The 23,698-nt window shown below is 42.9% G+C and overlaps 1 protein-coding gene across 1 annotated transcript in view; it reads right to left on the bottom strand.

The window, feature by feature from the left end:
• The window catches only part of LOC149182646 (uncharacterized), a 110,817-nt gene that overhangs the window by 47,278 nt on the left and 39,841 nt on the right, over positions 1–23,698 (bottom strand). The window lies entirely within an intron of this gene.

Genomic DNA, 23,698 nt, shown 5'->3' with positions numbered 1-23,698 from the left:
CCTCATATTCAGCCATGTTGTTTGTGCATCGAAAGTTTAGTCTATATGCATGGCCCTCAGCTTGGTCATTGTGCATATTTTGGATCCATACTCCTGCCCTAGCTCCCATCTTGTTTACAGAGCCATCAAATTCTAGATACCATAAAGTTTCATGATCAAGATTTGGATTAGGATCATTAGAAAGTTGGATGATGGGTAGGTTGGTTTCTTGCAAGTCACTTGGTGTATCCTGTTCCTTTGCCTTCTTATCAGCTATTCCCACAGTCTCTTGGTCTTTGTAGACACATTGCTCATCTAACTCCTCGGTCTCTACTGTCATTAATAGTTCAGAATAAGCCTTGTGACAGATGTCGGCATTGTAGAGAATAAATGAATCCATGTCAGAGTGTATTGAGTAGATTGGGAAGTTTTGGGGCTTGTCTTGACTGCTTACCACATATTTCATCAAAGTCTCCTGGTATAATCTCTTTGGCTGCCCAAAGACTGAGATAGTTGCATAGGACATATCTAATTGCAAAGATCCCTGAAGCTTGGCCCCCCAAGATCTGGACAAGATCATGCCATACTTAGGGGGTATGTCAGCTACCACTACATCCATCAAGATAGTTTTGGTTGGGTATTTAACTAGGGAGACACATAAGTCTTTGATCAGGCCTAAACACCTGACTTGGCTTGAATCAAATGAGAACAGATCTTTGTAAGGTCTTGTGATATCCAAGTCAAGTTTTTCCATCACAGATTTGGGCATTAAGTTGTGTGAGGCCCCAGAATCGAACATTGCATTATGTAGGACCTTATCATGAATGTTCAGACTAACATAAAAGGGTGGTACCCCTCCATTTTCTGTTTTTCCATTAACCTCAGGTTCGAACAGCAACTCTGGTTGATCATCTAGGACATTCACAGCATCTTTATTGTCTGATATTTGGAGTGATTTATCGATCTGCTGTCTGTATATGTCATGTCTGGCTAATTCCGAAAGAGGAACTGATATTTTCAGCTTACTAATTTCTGTTTCCAAGTTGAAAGGTTTTTCCATTTGAATTTTGGCATTTAGTGCAGCAGATTTTTCCTTTTCAGCTGAGTTCTCAAGTGTCTTCTGCTCATAATTAGGTCCATTTTGAGTGAAACTGGTGCCATGTTTGTTTCCTATGGGAGCATCTGCCTTTGTCTTTAATGGATGGGGTGCACTTGGCTGATTTTTAGAGGACTGTTGTTCTGAAATGTCTTCCACCGTTACTTCTGTGGTAGGTGAGTTTGAACTGTCAGCTGATTTGGGAAGGGAAATATTTTCATTGATCTTTTTTGGCTGCTTATTGTCCTTTGGTTTGAGGGGTGTAGGTACATCTATTGTTCTACTCCTTAGTTTGTATTGTTTGTGTACCTCATACATAGCTGTATCATAACCTTCTTTAAAATCAAATGATTCTCCTGACTTAGTGTGGAATTGACTGTCATTGTAAACCTCTTGGTCTTCTTGTGTTAAAAAGACTTGATTTTCACTGTCCAAACCCATCAGATTGATGTGAGGGTCCTCACTAGGTTCACTAGATGTTGAAGCCTCAGCATAATTCTCTTGGAAAGGGGGTCTGACATGCTGATCAGGATCAGTCCTACCAACATTAGGATTTTGATTCTTTCTGAAGTTTGGGTTTCTAATATTGCTTGTTTGACCTTCCCATGATGATTTTCTTTCTATGGTTTCCACCCTATCTCCAAGTCTATCCATCCCTTTGATGATTGCATCTAGCTTTTGCTCGAATGATGAGGGTTCTTCTTTGAAAGGGGTTCTCCTTTCAGTTCTTTCCCGGTTTCTTTTGGCAATCAGATTTGCCTCTACACTCACAGCTATGTTTTGCATGTCTGCTAGAGTAGCAGGGGCTCTTTCTCTTAGTTGATATGCCATGTCAGCATCAAATCCATCATGGAATTTAATCAATGCCAAATTAGGTGGAGGTCTAAGGTTTTGAGGAATAGCATTATAAATAGTGTTGAATCTAGTGCAATAGTCCAAGACAGTTTCTTGTGGGCCTCTTTTTATGGTATCATATTCAGATAAAATGTGCAGAGGGTCCTTTTTCTTTTCCCATCAGTTTAAGAAGGACTGATAAAGGGCACCTGAATCAGCTATAGAATGTGCAGCCAGTGCCCTGAACCAGGTTCTTACTTCACCTGTCAGACTCTGGACAAAGATTTTCATCCTTACATCATCATCATCTATCTCATAGTTCTCAAAGTAATCTTGCATTTTCTTAGTATGCTGTAAGGCAGTGTATGTACTGGTTCCATCAAAATAAGTGATTTTGCCTTGGTAATCCTGAGGCATGGCCCCAGGATTGCCAGGCAACTGAAGGGGTGCATAACGATTAGCCATATTTGGTGGGATAAGTGGGACAACTGGTAGAACGGGAACAACTGGGACAGCAACAACAGTTTGTGTGTTGGTTGTAGACAATATGTTTTGTGAAGTGGATGATGAAGAGGGGGAGGAATGAGTTGTATGTAGGTGAACAGATGGCTTAACAGGGGTTGGAATAAAACTTGGTTGCCTTGCCTCAGGGCTGGTTTCAGGAGATTGTTCTGGTTCCTTTTGGTTCCTATGGGTTTTGTGGATCAAATTTGGATTCTTGAAAACAGGTGGGGAATTTGGGTCAGGGTTTGACCTGGTGTGCCTAGTTCTCTTCTTAAGAGCCAGCTTCTGAACTTGTTTTTGGTATTTTTGAGGATATTTTTTAGAACTATTTTAAGGAACTGCTTAAGCTTTTGGAACCACTGTCTAGAAACAGACAGCAGCTGAAAAATACGCTGGTCCCCAGCGGAGTCGCCAATAATGTTATCACTCAGGTTGTTCCCTTTGACTCCCAAGGGAATACGGCCGAGGTAACCACTAAACAATCTTTTGGTCACAGGTTCTAGCCTACCTGTGACTAGAGAGGGCTCTCTCTTTATGATTTAACTTTGTTTGTATAAGGTTTTAGGCTAGTTATGATGCTCAAGGTTTTGTTTTTGGAATTTGCTGGATGATGACTTCAGTCAAGATATATATGTGCTTATCAGGGTGTTCTAGGCCATTGGGCATGGAGTCAGTGACGCTAAATCAGTTTGTTATGTCTGAGTTGTTGCCATAGTGATGCTGCAGAGCCAGATAGGTGTCTGAGAAACAATTCTTTGAAACTGTGATTAAATGTGATATAACCAGGGTATGAAAGGCAATTAAGAATCCTTCAACAAACTGGTATGGAGAACAGTGAGAATATTATTTAGAAGCAGTGAAGAATTTCTACATAACATTCATATTTATAGAATTAATGAAAACATGAGCAATTAAGAATTCATGTTCATGGTCAATTCTGAAGAAAACATTTACAGCAATAGAGATTGAGCACAAGGTGTAGTCAAACATTTCCTGTACTATTCCTTTTCCCTACTGCTAGATTAGTGAAACATGTATATGATTTAGATAAACATAAGAAGACAAAACATAGATTGAGAAAAACTTATTGTTCCATCAGACAGCACAGGAATTCTGCAACAGCACGCATAGCATCACCAAGACATCAAACATTCAGGAAATCACTGAGCTTTTCCAGCCTTTTGCATTAGATAATCTGAAAATATACAATATATTTGCCTCAGAATGAAAATCACCAACCCCTCATACGTTGCCAGGGGAGGTATATATACATATTTTACATAAGAAAAATATCTAACTGATGAGTAAATGTTTCATTAATGTCGTGCCAACTCCTGGAGCATGGTAGCTGAGAAAGTAAATGCTGTAGTAACTCTTCAGTGCCTTAGCTGTCCAAAATGGTCAGAAACTGTTGACTTTGCGGCTGTTGGAGTCGGCTAAGGATACGCTGTCCAAAAATTGCGTATTTATCTTTTGGCCTGCTGTCGTTGTCCATATGCTGAGTCATCTTTCGGCTGCCTTTTAAATGCTGTCTTTATTCTGCTGTTTGACTCTTGCTGAGTTGGAGCTGGCAATGACCGAGCAACTGAAGCTATTGTGGCACAATTTGAAGCATTGCCTGCCACCAATCCTCCTTGAGCATTTGATGTATTCGAATCTTCACTAAAGTTTCGTCTGCCTCTGTATATCTGTAAAAATTTGGAGGAATTTCAGAAAGGTGATTTACCTCATTTTCAATAAAAAACAGAACTTCAAGTTTATTGTATATGCTCTGCCCTGTTGGAGGCCCTGTTTCCTCAGAAGTACTGCCAGATGCAGTGATTTGATTTTCAATATAATTCGACATTCTGGTGGCATATTGCTCTCGGGGGATCAGTCTTCCTGCACCGTTTAGTAGGCTGGGTAGTCCCTTTTGCTACAGTGCTCCCATTTTGACTTTGTACTCATCCACCTCGACCTGTATCTCATAGAATTTCCTCTCCACGGTTTGCACAAAATTCCTGAGAGTTAGCACCTTTTTGGCTGTAAGGATAGCCTCTTTTCTGTTGACAATGCCGAAGGCTGCCAGTTCTTCCTTAGTCTGGTTATTAAAAAAATCAATCATTCTATTGGCCTGCTCAGGCCTGTTTCCCAGCACTGTTTTGGCCTTCTGGATCTCTATCTGTGCTTGCCCAATTAAATCCATTTGTTCATGTACAGTTTTAATTGACTTCCATTGTCTGGTGATGGATTGGTCAATTCTGGCCCACATAATTCTTTTTATTTCAGCCATAGTGCTTTCTAGATTAAGCTCTTTCTCCAAGGCCTTTATCTTTTCTTTGAGGGCCTTTATTTCTCTTCCTTGCTCTGCCACAGTCATCTTTGATTTATCATACTTGGTCTCTATCTCTGCCAATTTTTCCTTGGCTTTCTTTATCTCAGTGGCCTGAAGCTCCATTTCTTTAATAGCCTTAGTCAACTCTTCCATGCTTGTACTGGAGTCTGGGGTTGTTGTTGTTGCTGCTGCTTCTATTGTGGCTGTGGTTGTCACAGGGGCTACTGCTGCCTATGTTGTTGTTGCGGTGGTTGAAGTAGTTGGAGGAGCTTGGGATGTGGATTCTCCCTGCTTATCTTGTAGTGCCCCTTCAAGCTCCTTCTCCAAATCAAGGACCTTCTGGTTAAGCTGCATTATTAACTCAAGCTGCTCATCGGCCTCCTTTTCCTTCTGTAATTCTGCTGTTTGGGGGTGCTCAGTGGGCAGCAGCTTTAACCTCTTCTTTAGTGCATTAAGATCATCTTCCTTTTTCTTCATGAGGGCCCTTACGCCCTTTGGGTCCTTGGGATCATGTCCCAAGTCGATGATGATGTCCTCAAGTGATTTAATTCTGTTGTCCTTGGCCATGGAGGACATTCTCTCAAAATCCAACTGAATGTTGGTATTTTTCAGTGATTCTTTTAATTCATGGGCCATGGTTGCCCTGTCCACCAATGTGGCATAGACCATTTCTCCAGTTTGCTTGTGGAGTTCTATTTGGTCCATGGGGTGAATGTCCTTTGCCATGACCTCCACCCTTGTCCTTACAAAATATGCAGCTGATTTAGGCTGCGGCACCTTAGGTTTAAAGTGACTGAGGATCATTTTCTCCTCTTGAATGTCATATATCGACATTAGCCTTTCTTTCTGGGCTGGTGTTGCATTTAGAAACTGTTTATACACTTCTATTCTCAGCAAGTCATTTTGTGCCTTTATTTGCTTGAAAGAAGCCTTAGTGCTTTTAGGCTTCTTGCTCTGCTGAGAGGAGGATGACACCTCCAGGCCAAGCTGGACTCCCTGCTCCTGCTGAAAGGAGCTTGTACCTGTTTGCTAGCTGCCTTCCCCATCTTTCCTTGGGCTGTCAAGGACTTCTTCACTGATTTCTTCTACCTCTGGGGAGTCAACCCTTTGCCTCTTGGCCTCAGGTTGCTGGGAGGATCCACTTGCAGGAGTGGACTCTTCTCTGTCTCTTTTCTTGCCCCCCTCCTCATGTGCTGGAGTCTGCAAACTTGGTGCTGTAGGTGGTTCAGTTTGCGGCGGAGGAGTCTGCTCTTGTTGCTGCTCAATTGAGGAGGCAGGCTGTTCTTTTACTGTTTCTTCTTCAGCACCCATTACTCCTTTACCCTTGTCTGTACCTGATGCTGCTGTAGAAGGTGCCTTAGTGGCTAGTGCAATAGTTGTGGCTGAGGTCCCTTCTCCCACTGGATGTGGTTGCTTGAAGATTACCTGTTGCAGAGAATCCAAGTCAAGAGTTTTTTCCAAATCCTTGACATTCTTTTGCATTATCTATTCTTCAGTAAACTTTTCAATTAAAGTGTCTTGCAGCCATTCTTGTTGATTGGCATACTGTTCAATGTGTGGATATTTGCAATGCTCATAGGCTAGCAGCCTATACTTGACTCTTCTAGCAGTGATGAAGCCTTCAGGGTCATAGGGGACCCACCGGAAGCTTTTTGAGAGCTGGTACTTGTCTTTGAGGATTAGTTCAGCATCTTGCCATCCCTCTTTCTTATTCATAATGAAGGGGCCTAGGTGGTGCTTGAACTTGAGATGGGCTTTCTTTTTGGAGCTGTGAAAGTGAGTGAGATCAGAGTGAATGAGCTGCCTATAATACTCCAAGGCAAACAGTCTCATGGGCACATATTTTGGGAGCCTGTATGGACAGAGCTCACAGCCATAGATTCTGATGACTGTATGATCCTGGTATAGGTACCAATCACCTATTTTATAATTCTTGGAGAGCTGCAGGACTTTTTGTCTTTCAAATGACATTCTGGGAGGAGGGGACCTCATCAACAAACAAGAGACTGGGTAAACAAATTGATCAATGAATTCACAATATGAATATGGTGAATTTTGGACTTGGTGGAAGACAGATGTCCAGAAGATAACAGATCTTCTTTCCCCTTTAGAATCCAGCTTTTTAATGTGGCATGGAAAAGCTTCGGACTGGTAATACATGAACAGGTGGTAGATATAAGATGAATACTTGAAGATGCCCTCCCTGTCTACTTTGAAAAGCTGCTCATGTATCTTGTTGGCTATGAACTTAGCAAAATTATATTTGTAGGCAGGAGGTTGGCCTGGGCTATAAGCAGATAGTAATACCAGCACTGTCTCATCCACATATTCACTGGTCTTATAGCCCAGTACATATGAAATCATGTGCAGCAGAAGTTTGCCTATATCAGTAAAGTGGACATATAAGTAGGGAGGTGGCCTTGTGGGCTGGCAGTCAGGCCTCATAAATGTCTTGGTGATTTTCTGCCTGTCCTCAATGGTCATCTTGGCACCTGTATCTAGCAGATAGTTCATAAAGAAAGGAAACAACAGCTGAGTTTGTTTGAAGTTGAGCATTTGATTGATGGACTCATCATTAATGTGAAAGAGGATGCTCCCAGATGGAGACTTGATAGCTCTATGGTTCGCATCATAATTCTCAGCACATAGGCGGATAATCTCTGGAAAAATGTTAACAGATGGGAGAAAGTAGTATGGTAGATTTGACTCCCATATCCCATATGTATCCTTACCATTTAAATAATCATCTCTCAATTCCCTGAAGGTCTGCAAATGGTCTCTATCACCCAGAAAGTCTTGGATGAGATAGTCCCTGTTAGCAAGAGGCAAGGACTCCAGGTCTTTATTTGGTGGATTTATGGGGGCAACACTGAAAGCTGTGGGTGCAGGGGCAACCATTTGTAATTTCTGAATAGAACAAGGTAAGTGCAATGGTTTGCAAGGTTCCTCAAAGCTCAAGTGAGAGAATGAATGCAGATTATGCTAGAAATTTCCTTCAAATGGAATAGGCAGGCTATGCAGGACTGTCTCTGCTGTGCTTGGGTAAATTCACAGGGATTGTGAATTGATGAGGATGAATTGCAGAGGGTGTGCAGGATTCAAATTGGTGAAATGCAGCTTTGGGCATGCACTCGGCAAAATGGAACAATGTCGGGCAGCTCGAGGATGAAATTGTAACTTTTAGACCATGAATTATCGTTTTAATATCAAATTTTTGGAGCAGAGGGCAATGCAGGTTGTTTAGTCCAGTTTTGACTAAGAGACCTTCTTTAATTTGGGAATTACCAGTGGCTTAATGGAGAATTTGCAGAGAAACGGCATGCACAGGGGCAAAAACAAGAGAATTGCGATGAATACCTGGATGAATAGTGCGGAAAACCTTCGGGTTGAACAGCAGGTGCACAATGTAGCTGAATTGATAAGTTGTGGCGGCTACAACTTTGAATTTGGCTATTCGGAGGCAATTTCGCAGTGAACAGGCTTACAACGGCTCTGTCTTTTTCGCTTGAAAATGACATAAAACGGCCGAAAACGCGCGTTTTAACGACAAATTTGGACAAAAAGGGACATTGGCGCTTTTCCGCCGATGACGTCAGCATGACGTCATGGCGGGCCCGGGGTACGGAGGGTGACGTGGGCACTGAGCTGGAGGCCAGCGTGGCAGGACACGGTGGCAGACGGTGTGGGATGGCAAGGTTACGTGGAGGGCCACGAGGCGCGAGTGCGGACGGAGGTGGCATGACGTCATGGCGATGTGGGGGCCGATGTGACAGCGGAGGGGCGGTATCGGGGAGAGTGGTAAGTGGTCTCCCCACACCGCTTTTGGGCGAAGGCGGTATCGGGGAGGGGGGCTCTGAGCAACCCCACCGACTGCCACGTGTCCCGTGTACGGGAGCCAATACCACTATCTCCCCGGACGTTAAAGGGAGACGAGTTGAGATTTGAAAATGCCCGCCCATCGTTGGATCGGGGGCGGCGGATGATGGACGGCTGGCAGGTGGCCCGACCTGTCGTGCATGTTGGGGGGGGACCCGCCGGCGGATTAAAATATTCAGTTTAATATTTGGGGTCGGAACTTTGGTTAAGTGATTTTCTGTGGGTTTTGATGGGGTATGAATTAATCTTTCGGGGGGTCAACAAAGTGTTAGGCTTAGGTTTGAGTGGGGGAAAGGGTTTGCATGGGTAGTTTATGAATTTTTTCGAAACAAAGGGTATAGATGAGGGTTAAGGGTGGGCTATTAGTCTAACCAGGGGTTAGAGTAATTCCCAAAGCAGGGTTGACCATAGTCCCTGGTGGACTAATGTCTCCCTTAGACAAACTATTTAGCTATAATGCTAAAGGGGGGATATTTATACATTGCTTGGGGTTTTATACACCATGGTGTTATAGTAGTAGGGGAAAAGGGGAACATAGGGGATTTAGTGTAGATAGAGTTAGCAGTTAGTATTGTAGGGGAATATAAATGGGAAAATGATAGAAACTAAGTTTTTAGGAAACAAACTTAGTTAGGGAGTAGATCAAAATGAAAAGAATTTTTACACAAGAAATGTGGCTTCTTTTCAAAGAGAGAAGTCACTTCTGACATGAAGTTTGTACAAATGAAGAGTGTAAGGGGGACTGATCAGGCAGATCCTGCAGTGCCCATGGGGAGGTTAGTAAGAAACCTTTTGAAGGGGAGGAGGGAAGTTAGTGATGGTTTTAGTAGTATGCCAAATAGGCCACTGCTCTTGCCTTTCTCCTGATGGTGACATCTTGTGATTTATTCCAAGTGATATGCTTGGATCTTGCTTTCTGCAACCTTCAACTGCCTACCCTGCCTATTATGCCTAACATTTTTTCTTCACTTTGTATGGGTGCACTTAGCCTTGCAAACCTTGATAATTCTGTTTTCTTCTTGCTGCCCTCCTATCTAAGTCTACCCTTATGACTTCCAAGGGCCCAGATTTAGCAGTTGGGCTCCTTTCTTTCTCTATCCACCTAGTCATCTGTCAAGCTTGAACTATTTGAACAGGTACTTCCTCTCTAGTCTACAACATACAATTCAAAACATGGTGAGGCCCAGCTTGAGCTGTTGGACCACCCATCAAAGTAGTAGTGGTAGTTTGGACTAGCCACTTTCCTGGTCTTTGTTTGGGGTTCATTTCTTTTATTTTTTTCTTTGACCAATTCATTTTCTTGCCCTTTGATTTTTCTTTTAAGGCATACCCTCTTTACATTTTTTAAATTGTCTGCTTCTTTGACAAAAATGGAACCTTAGCAGCAAGGAAAGTGAACATTTTTGGCACTTCCACTGTCAATTATGAGAGATGAAAACCTATTGGTATAGGAGGCTAACAATAAGGACCATTGCCCAGTTTTCGAAAATTACCTCGCAGGAGGAGGGCTGATGCCCTTAAGACCGGAAGCACAAGCAGGACCTAGCACGACACCTGCTTTGTGGTGTGCAATTTGTCAAATAGCTGGAAAAGATGCCACAAACAATTGTCATTTGTTATAGAAGTATACACAAAATTCACAACAATTGTTCTACAACTTTTGTAGATCGATAGGACATGATGAGCACAGTTGTAGAAGCTATGAGTTAATGATGGATAGAACTCCCACCTATAGATTTCAGACCGAAACATGGCCCCTTGATAAAAATGTAGGAATGGTGCGAACAGGATTTTAGGGGCACAGACGAGGCCGAGGCGGAGAAGGACCTGGAAGAGGTCGCGAACAATTGATATGATACAATTGTGGAGGGCCAAGACATTATGCCCACGATTGTACAAATCAAACACATTCATCATGTTTGTATTGCAACTTATTTGATAATGAGGCAGAAGATTGTCCTACACTAATAGCTAGGATACGCGACAAAGGAGCGCTATCGCCTCCCTCATCTCAGAACTTGTAGATGATGAGGTCTGAGCCACTTGACGAAGATTCGAATGTAAACATTGTACTCCAAAGTGGAATCATGATGGGAGATGACAAAGGAAAAAAACCAGAAGATAGTACTTGGGTTCACGAAGCTCCGGCGAAAGAAGCGGAGTTTGATTTGGAGCGCACTCGGGAAGCCTTCATGGAAGATAAGAAGAGCTTCGTTGATGCCTCCACTTCAGGAAGAAAAGATAGACCGGAGCCAGAGATGGACCCATCCATGCTCACAACATTCTTAGAAACATGTATGAAGTTACTGCGAAATAGTAAAGCTGTAAAAGGGTTACAGGAACTCATTAATAAATGCACTGGGACCGAACTTGGAGAACTGCATGTAGTCAGGAAGATCGGAAAACATAAGACAAGGACAGGGAGAGAAATGAGACTAACTACGCATATTGGAGAATATGAGATGGATCAGGTTATCCTAGACTTAGGATCGGATGCAAATGTTCCACCAAAGAAAACATGGGAGCAAATGGGGAGACCTTCGCTACAGTGATCTCCTATTCAGCTATGAATGGTGAACGAGCAGAAAATAATACCTATGGGGTGATTACAGGGAATAACCGTGGACATTGATGAGCCTCTAAATTAGACACAAATTAAGGCCCATGCCTCTAATTTAAAACATAAATTAAGGCCTATAACCATCCTTCAGCACATTAAACCTCTCTTTTTGCATTAGATAATTTATTTTTAACTTTAATATATTCATTAGAAAGGTTTATGAATAATTGAATATTTGTGCCTAATATTATTTATTTTTGTGGAATATTATGAGAATATTGGGCAGATTATGAAGAGTTGGAGGAGGAGATAATTTAGGGACTTGTTCCCTACTACTGGAAGATCAATAATAAATAATAAATCAACAAGATATTATGGAATTATGGCACAAATTGTTGAACTCCAATGATTGAGAAAATCTAGGAATGTGTTCCACTAATCAAGGGAGAAGATCCACTAATCAAGGTATTTTGGTGGGGAAATCTTCCTCCATCCATGGGGAATGATTCTTAATCATTTTTTATAAGTACCAAGTCGAATTTTCCTCTAGGGAATGATTGAAAAAATCTAGGAATGTGTTCCCTGCCATTTAATGCAAATTCCTAGTATTGGGGACTAGATCCACTAATCAAGGGATTTTGGTGGGGAAAGCTTCCTCTGTTTATGGGGAATGATTCCTAATCATATTTATAAGTACCAAGTTGAATTTGCCTCTAGGAAGAGATTTTCATTAGTGTTATTGTGGAGAGAGCTTGTATTTTTGTAGCTCCATTGTATTTTCTTGCATGGATGTAATTCTATTGATGAAAATAATGAAGATTGGTGTCAAGTTCAGCTTCTAAATTTTGTTCTCCTCCATAGCTACCTGATTTTCCTTGGTCTTGGCCATCCCAGAAACCTAAGATACCTTTTGAATCATTTTCTTTCCTTCTTTTCATTGCGTATTCACATGCATCTCTAGTTTTTATTTATTTCTATTTCTGCATTTAGAATTACTGATTTCTTGTTGTAGGATTGAGTTAAATGGTTGATGTAAGTTATTTTTCAGGATCAAAAGCATTATTTCATCCTTGGAAAAGGTTTTGAAGTTCATAGGAATCATTGAGTTGCTTGGATTAGTATTCTTATTCCAAAATCTAGATTGCTAGACCTCCTTTTTAGCAAAGAACAATGAGTTTATGCTATTTTTTAGAGCATTCCAACGAGCTTCAATTGAATTAATTCCACTTGCATTAGATCACAAAAACATTCTAGTTCATAACAAAAATTACCCCATTTCATTTTCACTTGATTTGGTTAGGAATTTCTTAGATTTACTAGCTCACTAGTTCTCAAATTTCTAGATTTTTGACTAGTAATGTTTTTTTTTTTTTGCATGGGTTAAAATAGGTATTTTTGAGTGATTCCACTTGGAATAGGGACCTAAGACATCCTAGTTAATAAAAAAAATTGTCCCATCCAATTTGGATTTGATTTTCTTGGTCATTAAACCCTCACCAATTTCATCATTTCACAAGGAAACTTCTCCAAGCTTTTTGGAGCAAATCCATCCACCACCCAACTTTGGTTTTGAGTTCTGAGTGATCCTAGGAATTTTCCCACTCCATTCCACCCATTACACACCTTTCCTAGGCCTCCCATCACCTCCAAAACCTCACATTTTTCTCTCAGTTGTATCTTGTAGGTTCACTATAATTCATACAAGATCATCCTGTAGGTTTTTGGTACATCCTGTACGTTTTCTTGAAATGGCTTGTTTTGAGGCCGAATTGAGAGAAAACCTCTAGGATGTCACCAAAAGCCTCCAAAGGTTCTCCCATAACATCCAGCCATCTCCTAACCCTTCCATCCAACCTCCAACATCCTTAAATTCACTTGCCACATCACCAAAGGAAATTAGTTTGCATACTTGATTTTGCATGAAAAGACAAAAAGACAAAAATAGATTTATTTCAGTCCCTTTACTTGCACATTAGTGATGTTTGATGATTCTTACTTCCATGCTTAAATTGTAGCATTTGGTTCATGATAATTTAACATTATTTCAAAGCATATTTTCTTGGCAGTTAATTAGGAAATGGTGTGATTTACCATTGAATTTTCGTCTCTTTCCTTGTACTTTCTTTCTTGCAATAGGTTAAGGTTCCATTTCGAACATTTCATTTTCTACAATTAGTTTAGGATTTGACTTCAGTACATGCACTTAATTACATCATGACAGCAAAGGAAGGACACATTTTATGCTGCACATATAGTGCTGATACCTCTTAAGTCTGTACAAACCCCGGGTTGATATTTAAAGTTGGTAGCCTTGGGAGTTGCAACATTCTTGTTGCAATACTGAGGCTCATCAGACATTAAGGGAGCGAGCACATTGGCAAACTTTAAAGTGATAGAGATTTTTTATGATAGCAATCCCTACCCCGCACTCTTAGGAATTTATTGGGCCACTGACATGAACGGGGTGATTAATCTGAAGAAGCGCAAGATGATTCTTGAAAAGAAGTCACTAAGCGTAATTATACCCTTGGACCCTGCTGAAGGATCACACTATACAGTGCTAGTGCGCGACTATGAAAACGATGATGACTTGGACTACATCTACAAGATAACAGTGCGAAACCAAGACTGGGTGAATCCCACTGTGGATAGGAGAATTGCATGGGAGCGCGAAAGCTCCTGTACTTCGAATTCAAACGAGGAGACGGAGTGATGGCAGAATCGGTTACATGAAGTAACTACACTGAATTGCAATATGATGACAAGGTCACTGCACTATGTATTGATAGAAGTAAGAGACCTACATACTTATGATGGTTTGAGTGAGGTAGACACCTTCTTGAATAAATTTGAAAGGGAGGTATCAGAAAGGTAACACTTCCAGGCCTTGGATTGGGTATTGCGTGCTACACTCGCAAGGTGGTGGGGTATACAAAAAGGGAGATTCAATGATTGGAACGAGTGTAGGGGAATGATGCACTTATGATTTAGGAAGCCTAGTGTGCGAATGATAGATAAGTACAATGAGCAAGATGATCCATTCGTGAATTTGGCCAAATGGACGTAGGCCTATGGGGAAAAGCCACAACCTGAGTGGGTACACTTGTTCTGTCATACCTTGGATGTTATACCAATGAATTGGTATATAGAAATAGAGCTCCACCACGAGACAGGTGAGTTGGATGTTCTGTGCGAAGGGTTTGTGATGGCCTTTAGTTTTGAGGATGAGTGGGACACTATTGATGAAGCGCTACAAGAGGTAAAAGCAGCCATGTTTAGGATACCACAGGTGCCGATAGAATCGATTCAACCTAAATGGGCTACTCAGTTGAGTTGCACATTGGAATGTTATAATGTAATTGTTGAAGAAGAAGATGAAGATCCACGGAAAATTAACATTCCAGAGACAGAAGGCTACCACAAGGTTCAAGGACCACAAATTTGAGAACCCTTACATAATTGCACTGGTGAAGAATAAGCAGGCGAATATTGGTACGGAGGCGGAACTTAAAATTGCAAAGATTAGAGACTATTGGGATGGCTCGACAGTGGATAAGGTCGCTGAATTACTCCGCGAATATCAAGACTTATTCCTGACCAAGTTTATGGATTTCAAGGGAATAATCAGAGATTTAGGGGTAATTAGGATCACATTAAAACTTGACGCGAAGCTTGTTAAGCAGAGGTCGTATCACTTAAATCCAAAATACAAGTAGAAGGTCTGCGTAGAACTAGACAAAATGCTCGCGGCAGGCATCATTGAGCCTGTGGAGGAATCTGACTGGGTAATCCCAATGGTGGTAGAAGAGAAGAAGCAGTTGGAAGAAATAAGAATATGCGTGGATCTCAAAAAGTTGAACGACGCATGTGTACATGATCCATTCCCAACTCCATTCACATATGAGGTGTTGGACAATGTAGGCAATCAGGAAGCATATTCTTTCACTGATGGGTTCTCAGGGTACCACCAGATCAAAATCACGCCAGAGGATAGGAGCAAGATAACCTTCACGACTGAGTGGGGTTGCTTTCAATATACTGTCATGCCATTTGGATTAAAGAATGCCCCTACTATCTTTTTGCGCGTAGTTGTTGCAGCATTCAGGGAATATATTCATAAGTTCTTGGAGGTCTATTTTGACGACTGGACTATATTTGGGCTGGTTAGGTGCCATGTAGTGAACCTGTGCTTGATGCTAGATACATGTCGAAGATACCAAATCGCGCTCAACCTCAAGAAGTGTACATTTCTCGTTCCTTTTGGGAACCTATTGGGGCATGTGGTTTGTAGACAAGGGCTAATGGTAGACCCCACAAAAATCATAGTGATTCTGAATTTGCAAGCATCGTGGAGTGTGAAATAGTTGCGTGCTACTCTGGGGCATACGAGGTACTACAAGAAGTTCATCAAAAGATATGCCCAGATCATTGCACTGATGGAAAAGCTGTTGAAAAAGGATATCATGTTCTGTTGGAACAATGACTGTAAGAAAAACCTGGATGTATTGAAAGAAAATATGGTTACTGTGTTGATTTTGGTCTTCCCGAACTAGAAGAAATAGTTTCATGTCCATGTTGACATGTCAAGTATAGCTCTAGGGGAAGTACTAACACAGGAAGGTGGAAAAGGCTTGGATCACCCTATCGCATTATCAAGTTGCGGATTATCTAAAGCAGAAAAGAATTATTCCATCACTGAATGTGAGGGACTAGTTATGGTGTATGTGCTCCAGAAGTATTGACACTACTTGGTAGGGGGACACTTCAAGATGTATATAGATCATTCTGTGCTGAAATACTTGGTCAATAAGCTTGTTTTGGGGGGGTGCATATGCAGATGGCTTTTATTGCTCCAAGAATATGATTTTAAAGTTTTTGTGAAGCCTAGACGATTGAACGCGGGACCAGATCACCTGTTGCGCATTGAGATAGGAGAGGAACCTACTAGTCTGGAGGAATGATTACTTGGCGTGCAACTCTTTGCTGTGCACATAACGGATGGACATTTTGAGGATATAATTTGCCTTCTCATGACTGGAACTACGTCAAAAGGGTACTTTGTCCAGCAAAAGAAGGAACTAGTGGTACATGCAGTAGATTTCTCTGTCATTGTAGGGCACCTATATAAGATGGGGAATGATGAGATACTGCGAAGGTATGTACCTAAGTTTGAACAAAGCAATATCCTTGTGGACACTCATGGGGGCACTGTAGGAGGACATTATGCAGGGAGAGAAACCACGCAGAAGATTCTCCACGCAGGGTTGTGGTGGCCAACCCTTCATTAGGATTCAAAAGCACATTGCAAGGCCTGTGATGTATGTCAAAGAATAGGTAAACCATCACAGAGGGACAAGATGCCTTTGAATCCACAAATGATGTTGCAACCCTTTGAAAAGTGGGAAATCGACTTTGTAGGACCTATCAAACCTCAAGGAAAGACAGGCGTGAGATATATTATCACTGCGACAGAGTACCTGACTCGTTGGGCAGAAGCACAGCCAGTAAAGGATTGCACAGTTGCGATGGCAGCAAAGTTTCTGTTTGAACATGTATTGATGCGATTCAGATGTCTGAAGATCTTGATGAGCGAGCACGGTACACATTTCCTGAACGAGATTATTAGTGCGTTGACGGAAGAATTTTAGGTGTATTATCAGAAAAGCACACCATATCACCCACAGGCTAATGGTATAGTAGAAGTGTTCAATAAAGTACTGGAGACCATGCTGACCAAAGTATGTAATGTGTAGCGAAGTGATTCAGACCTGTGTGTACCCGCAATATTATGGGCTTATAGGATGATATGTAAGAAACTGATGGGATAGACACATTTTAGGCTTGTTTATGGAGTGGAAGCTCTAATGCCTATGGAATACATCGTGCCTAGTCTGTGCATAGCAATGCTCATAGGTATGATTGATCATAGAGCCCTAGAGGAGAGGCTCGTGTAGTTGGAGGAGCTCGAGGAAGAATGATTTTTGGTTGGATATCACCAGCAAGTCCAAAAGCAGCGCGAAAAGGCTTGGCATGATCGACATATTAAGTTGCGCACCTTCAAGGTGAATGATTTGGTGTTGTTGTATGATAGAAAGTTTGATAAATTCCTAGGGAAGCTCAAAATGCATTGGCTGGGACCGTATGTTATTAAGGAGATCACAGACGGTGGCACAGTACAGTTGGTAAAGTTAAATGGAGAACTCTTCCCAGGAAAAGTTAATGGAATTCATTTGAAGGTGTACACAGGGACCTCAACCATATGACTAGCTGACAGAGGCACAGTCTTAGCACTCCAGGCAACTGAAAGGAGGCGTAGGACTATAAACTACTTTGCCCGAGAGTTGTGCGATGTCAAGACTACACGTAGTAGTGAAGTGTCACAGGGTCCATGACAGCGTGAGGGTAGCTGCACTGCCATGCAAGTTAGCTAGAAAGTGATCGTTACAGTCACTATTCATGATGTGATGCTTGGTTTGAGACCTATTGGAGTGGGTGGCAGGCAATTTAGGTGAACTTTATGGGCTAGATTCTTGAAAATCTGTCGCCAAGTGAGCATTAATGGACCAAATGTGGGGGGAACGGTCGAATTCAAACTCAAAAGATGCTATAAATTACAAAGGGTTGTCCAACAAACAACATTTGGCAATTTGAGAATTGAGCTGTTGTGTGCCCATAGATTCATGAACCCAGATTTGTTTGATCTTTTGAAGTCGAAGTCATTGTTTGAGCACTTACCTAAACCATTGAGAGAATTGTGCAATAGCACTATGGTCGCGCCTCAGGACGCCATGGATACTGAAGCAATGACCGCTAAGGAGGCCGTGCAGGCCATAACGGTAGGAGAAGCCCTAGAAAGTGCCAGGATAGTTGCAGAAATCCCTAAATCACCGTGCATGCTGAGACCCAAGAAAGACAAGAAGCCTATGGTACCAGTGCACGTGTCCCCTAGAAACCCATTGAGAACTAGGCTTACTATGGAAGAAAAGGGGAAGGCTATCAACTTGGAAGCCAATGAGGAGGAGGAAGACTTTGAAGAAATCCTGGTAGAGGAGGAGGAGGACATAGAGATGGAGGTGGAAACCCAGGGTGTGAACCCTCTGACCAGGCTGCTTGCATATGTTCCTCTGTGAAAGGGGAAAGAAAGGGTTCCCAAAGACCTAGATGAGAGAAAAAGCTCTCTGTAGACTTCGTTGCTCCCTGACGACATCATTTTTTACGAAGTGCACTTGGGGCGAGTGCCTGTGCTAAAATTTGAAGACTGGGATCTCATGGACCACGAGAAGTTCCCACATTTGGCAACCATGTAGCTAATGTGCCAAAAGAAAAACACACCACCTGGAGTCATCGAGTTGGAGCCGCGCTAGTGGCTGAGAGGTGTAGAAAAGGCAGGACTGTTAAACCTACTCTAGGTGTCGCATTACCATCGCACCCTAGTGACTATTTTCATCATCAGGAAACTACTCTACCTGGTGCATGATGGGCGCTTGTGGCTGAAGGAGCCCATCCCCATCATAGACCACTTAATTCACAGAATTACTTGGATCCCTTGCAAAGGGGGGGACCGAGAAAACATCTTAGAGGGTAAAAATGATGATTTGGCCATCACGGAGGCCATGAAGAAAAAGTTCAAGCTAGAGAAGAAGAAGAGAGGGTACGTGATTTCCAGCATCAACAATGTTGCGGTCAAAGTCGCAACGCATATATTGACAGGAAAGGTTATGCGGAAGTGTTGCATGGATGAGGTGCCCACATTGGTGGTTGCACTTTCTACGCAATGCGTAGAAGGAGTCCAGTTTAACTGGGTGGACTACTTGTGCAGAGAGTTCCTTGAGAAATGCCGCAAGGCATAGGAGCAAGGGAAGACTTTTCATTATGCATGGTTGTTGTTTTCCATTGTACTGGTGGCATGGGAATTGCCTGAAGATAGCCAGTTCCTCGCGATTGTGTAGGACCTTCCGGAGGTAGTGAATTATGCTTCGCTATGGGCAACTAGAGATCCACAAAGGATCAGGGACAGTAAGATATTCTGGGTGTTCATGGAGATGAACATCAGAATGGGGATTAATTGCAAGCCACAATTATTACCCACGGTCTATAACAGCCTATAGAACTTAGCAGAGTTTAAGGTAGACTTCCACCATGTGTACATCAGGGCAAGAAAGGACCCCGCAAAGACTTGGCATGAGCTCTCTTATCTAGCGATGGACAATGTCATATTCATCATCCTTGAGTCATGGACGCCAAAGTGGTGCACTCCAGCCAGATCCACGGTAAAGTAGAGAGGTTTTCCATGCAGAAGAAAAAGGATGAGGTGAAAATGCAAATGGCACAGTTGGACAAAAAGCGCAGGAATGAAGTGGCAACAGCTAAGGCGTAGGAGGCGCGTGACACTGCAAAGGCGGTGACAGAACAATAGAAGGTAGCAGAGGAGGAGTGCGGAGGCCAGAAGTCACCTTCGCCCGAACAAGAAAAAAATATAGAGCAAGGTGGCATAGACCCTCAAACAATATCCATGCAGCTAAAATGAGAGTGCCCAAGAGAGTAGGTAGGGCCACGAAAGAAGTCGAAGGCTTCGAAGACTTCTTTTGACTTGATCACCCTCACTGAGGGGGATCTGCATGACATTGGGGAGATGGTGAGGGACGTCACCATGGAGACCTTCCAGAAGTTCATGGAGGAACACTAGATGATGTTGGGGGCTCTCCGAGCACAAATACAGGAGTTTCAGGTGTGCACTCCATAGGCTGGCATTGTGTCAACCAGCCTCGCAGTAGGCACGTCTGCGGCTGAGGAAATGTTGTGCGCCCGAATGACCAACACTATAGTGCTACCAGAGGGAGCACTCATGATAGAAAATGAGGCCGATAAGCCTATGGTCAGTGGGCTAAAGGGAGTCAGGATAAATATGGTTGTGCTCCCTCAAGAGATGCTCTATGTTTTGCAGGATGGAGTTACTGTAGAACTGCATGACAGAGAAGGTCATGCGCTCCAGGTAATGAGCAAGCAACGCATTAACATCAAACAGTTGAGCCTGCAGCATGACGAGGTAGTGGCACAAAACTGATAGCTAGTGCAGGTGGTCGATGAAGTCTGCTAGATGGTCCTGGAACTAGCCATCCAAGCAAAGGAACTAGTGGAGGCACACATCCGGAAACAAACAGCAGAGGTGCGTGAAGCAAAGGAAGAGATGGCCAAGGTTCAATTGGAGATGAACCTTCAGATTTTCGAACTATAGTTGAAGACGCAGCCTTCAACTCTACTAGAGATTAAGGAACAGCATGCCAACACCATTACAGTAGCCATAGCGGAGGTCAACAACGTAGTGAAAGACTGCACCAAGTTGTTCGACGATTTATTTGAGGTTCTCACTACTCTGCAGGAGGACCCAAACATACAGCGCCTAGAAATAGATGAGCACGAGCTACAATAGAAGTACGATGAAGTAAAATGGACTGCGCAGATGGTTGCCCTTACACAAAGGCTCGCATGGATGCAACAGGTGAAAGTGCTCAAGGAGCAGGTGGATGTTGCTCGACATAAGGAAACAGTTTTGAAGGCGCGCTTACAACCATGGATTGATGAGGCGTACGTCATTACCACCTCTATTGAAGCAAAGCTCGCATATATGCGAACACAATAACAGGTTCAAGGAGGCAGTTCAGCTACATCAGTCTCTGAACCGCATGTCCAGGAAGTGTAGCAAGCAGCCGCTCAATGCGCTGCCAATCTTGTAGCGATTTAGGCAGAGTTGGGAGGTCTTCATGTAAAGATCTCTGCATCGATAGAGTGACTCGAGGCCAAGTCATGATGTTTGTGCTAGGAGCCTGTTGGGCATGGGATCCCCCAAGGGAATTTTTGGGGCTTAGAGCCCAGATTTTGGTCAAAAGTTGTAACCCCAATGAAAAGACTCCGCATTTTGTGGGCGTAGAGTGTGTATTTTGTAAAATAGTCATAGGGTTGTCCACCCTCAATTTTGTAATGTAATGTCGGCTATAGATATCTACCCATGGTTCGCGGACCATGGGATTATATAAATAGAGTGAGGCTCTATGTAGTTAAGAAGATCAATTAATTGATGATCATGGAATAGAAGCATAATGGATTATTTGAAGTGTAAAGTCTAGTTTTGGGTCATAGAGTAGGAGAAGGGTCTACAGCTGAGTGAGCAGAGGCCTAGTAGTCTATCGTTGAGTGTACAAACCCTTGCAGCTGAGTGCATAGGGCGAGTCAAGTCTGTAACAATTGGAAGCATTACTAAAGAGAACTTTTATATCATTCCTATGTATTTATTTCTTGTTTTTTGCATTGAATGTATTGGGTATGAATTCCATTTCTACTGTTAATATGATGTGTCAACATAAGTGACTGTGATAATTAAGTGAATGTGAGATAAAGTATCTATTTACGTGAAGTTAACTAACATCTTTAAGAAGATAAGTAAGATCCGCAGTATAGTTTGGGGAAATAGCACAGATCACTGCCATAGTAGCGCAAAAGCACCTCAGCCCCTAGTTAGGGCTAAGCGAAGGCAATTATAACAGATCACAAAGGTCTCACAGGTCAGCACAATGCATGAAGTGACCTACGTAAAGGTGGCATAGTTGGGCTAAATCGACACCTTAGACATCTCAAGGGTGCGGAAACTTGGTTCCAACATCCCCCCATACTACTTCGGGTGAGACTTCAATCCTTGCTCCACAAGATGATGCTGAAAGGGCTAGTAGTGTAGAGGTTTGTTTGGCTAATTAACTCCGAACCTAGGTCAGGCCCCATCAAGCCAACATGCTCACTTATCACCTGCAAAGTGCGTTGATCACGCTCGAAGCTCGGTGATCACACCATCTTGCAAAAGATAAAGAACTTCGCTAGGAAGCGCTACCAAATTATGGACCACACCCTTGAGGGCGCTGACAGTGGTCTGTTAGCATCATTCATTGTTGTCAATGCTCCATCTAGTAGTATTATGGCTCAAGGATCTCTAACGTGAAACATCTCTGTAGCTTCGGAGGTGCCAATGGCCATACTAGTGGGCACCATGCTCGTCTGCATCTATGAAGTGTGGATTTGTAGCTCGCATAGACCCATTTGAATAACACCCAGTGCCTGCTACTGTTGCTACTTGAACTACTGTAGTATTTTTGTGGTGGCATCCCGCACCATATCCCCTATGTTATTTAGATCCCTATCTATTAGGGTGATCGGATCCAAATACATCTTGCTCACTTTGGACTTCTTCCGTGGTCCTAGCTTTTCTCGACCCTTGGTGTGTTTGATATGGAATAGAGTCATTTCCAGGTCCGCTCCTCCATCTCTGTTGGTTCATTTGCTTCTTCCTCTGTCTCTGGTGAGGGAGATTTCTTTTTTCCAGAGCCGCACTCCTCTCCTCCTTCCTATCCTGCATGTCCTCCTGCCTCTTGTGCAGCAGCACGCTCTGCCTTAGCCTTAGCATTGGCCTCCTTTTTCCATTTCATGGCTAGCTACTCCATCTTCAGCTTGGCTTCTTCCTTCTTCCATTGTGTGGTGGTCTTGTTGGATCCCACAGTCAAGTCTGAGGTAGTGCGCCATTCTACCAGCCAGCTATCAAGGAATGCTTCGATTGTGTCATCTGTCACCAAGTAGGGAAAACCATGCCACTTTTGCTCAAGGTCCTTTTGTGTCCTTATTGATACATGGTGTAAATCAGCCTTGAATTCTTCATACTCCTGCAATCTGTCAAAGTTGGTAGGCAACAACTGTGGCTTGCAGTTGATGGCCCTGTGCATGTTCATCTCCATTAAGGTCCAAGAGATTTTGTTGTCCTTTACCTGCTGAGGATCCTTGGTAGCCCATAGTGAAGCGTACTTTGCGGCCTCTAAAAGGTCCAACATGACTGAAGGGAACTAACTATATTTGGGTAGCTCCCATGCTACCGACACTATGGACAGCAAGAGCCCTGCATAGTGAAATGTCTTTCTAAGATCCTATGCCTCACGGTGGTTCGTGAGGAACTCTCCACAGAGGTACCGCACCTAATTAAATTAAAGACCTTCTACGCATTGGGCCACCAACGCTACGACTGGTGCCGACACTTTGTCTGCGCGACACTTTTGCATGACCTTTCATGCTAAGAGTTGTGTGGCTACTTTGACTGCCGAGTCATAGATGCTCGAGATTGCGTAGCTGCACAGATTCTTCACTAACTTGAATTTTTCCTTCATGGCCTCTGCAAGGACATGCTCACCAGTCTTTCCACCAAACGCCATGGTTAGATTTTCCCCTGTGTATGGCAGCCTCATGATCCTATGGATCAGTGTATCAGTGATGGGTATTGGCTCCTCCAGCCACAAACACCCATTGTGCACCAAGCAAAGTAACTACTTAATTACCACCATTGTGATGGGCACACGATTGTAATGCGGAACCCATAGTAGGTTGAGCAGTCCTGCCTTATCCATGCCTCTCATCCACTTCCACGGCTCCAACGTGGTTATGCCAATAGTTTTATGGAACATGCGGTGCATGAGTTTATCTATTTTTAGGTGAGGAAACTGCTTTG

This window comes from Pinus tabuliformis, chromosome 3_2 (assembly GCF_031772625.1).
Source record: "Pinus tabuliformis cultivar Carrire ecotype Pingquan chromosome 3_2, CPIR1, whole genome shotgun sequence".
In the NCBI taxonomy this organism is placed as follows: Eukaryota; Viridiplantae; Streptophyta; class Pinopsida; order Pinales; family Pinaceae; genus Pinus; species Pinus tabuliformis.
Note: the sequence above shows the minus strand (reverse complement) of the source record. Positions and strands in the feature narration are given on the sequence as shown.